At 33.6% G+C, this 1,060-nt stretch overlaps 1 non-coding gene across 1 annotated transcript; it reads left to right on the top strand.

Annotated features, from left to right (window-relative positions):
- The first annotated feature begins 697 nt into the window (after positions 1-697).
- LOC112488678 (U4 spliceosomal RNA) lies at positions 698-838 on the top strand. Its single transcript, XR_003053019.1, has one exon. It is a non-coding gene; the product is annotated as a U4 spliceosomal RNA (small nuclear RNA).
- The last annotated feature ends 222 nt before the right edge of the window (positions 839-1,060 follow it).

Raw genomic sequence — 1,060 nt, 5'->3', positions numbered from 1 at the left:
CTGATTTAGCAAAATACAGTATATTAATCAGGATCCGGCTGTCGCATTCAGTAAAGTTTGATTACTAATTACTAATACTTAATAATGATTGCCTTTCTTGCTTTGTTAATTGACATGTTAACGGCTCACTTAATTGAGCACCTGATGCTGCGACGAGGAAGCAACAAGAAAGATTTACATTTTTAAAATGTTACTGTATTCTACATAATTGTAAGTACAATATTAAGAAGCCAACCAGGTCAGCCTCGAATGTTTATAAATACATTTATTATTATATATAAAAAATAGAAAATTAGAATGTTTAGACGAGGAGAAATCCCATGTGGCATGATTGTCCGTAGATTTGAGGTTCTAGTTCTGAACAAATCCAACTTGAGTGGTTTTATCTGAAATAATTGTGCTTTAATGCACAAGAACACAAAGATTGTGATTAGGTAGTATCTTTGCAACACCTGGTGGTTGAAAAAAGAACAACACGTGTCTCTCTACGAGAACATTTCTCAAATTATAAAGAAGAGTTATTTCAATTTGTTAACAAAGGAAGATCGAATTTCATAAAAATATATTTTTATTTATTATGTCATACTTTATTATAGGCATTTCAAAAGTACTCTGCGATATGTAACGGCCCAGAAGTACACCATACGTGCTGAGAATGTTACTACAGCCCTGTGCTTACGTTCACCCACTATGGGACATTCTTGTGCAGAGGCAATATCATAGTCTATGAAGGTTAACTGAGACGTGATCATTGCTGGTTGAAAACTTAACCCAATATTTCGCCTGGATGACTTGAAAAACAGTCAGTTATGGCAATTTTTGTCAGTCTCTCAGGAGACTTTTGTGGTTGAAAATGTAAACAAACTCAGCTAAATGCTCATATGTTCTAACTAAATTAACTGCTGTCTTTCTTTTTATTCCAGGGAAGGCAGTTCCTGTTGATTGTGACAGGGATTTTAAGAACTAAAACAGTAAATAATGTTTTTTAACCACAGCTGGAAAGGATAATTATGTTAATGCATCAAAATTAGTTTATTTATAGGTCATTTCTGAGAGGTCA

This window comes from Cynoglossus semilaevis, chromosome 19 (assembly GCF_000523025.1).
Source record: "Cynoglossus semilaevis isolate Cse_v1.0 chromosome 19, Cse_v1.0, whole genome shotgun sequence".
NCBI lineage: Eukaryota > Metazoa > Chordata > Actinopteri > Pleuronectiformes > Cynoglossidae > Cynoglossus > Cynoglossus semilaevis.
This window is presented reverse-complemented; position numbering and strand designations above follow the sequence as displayed.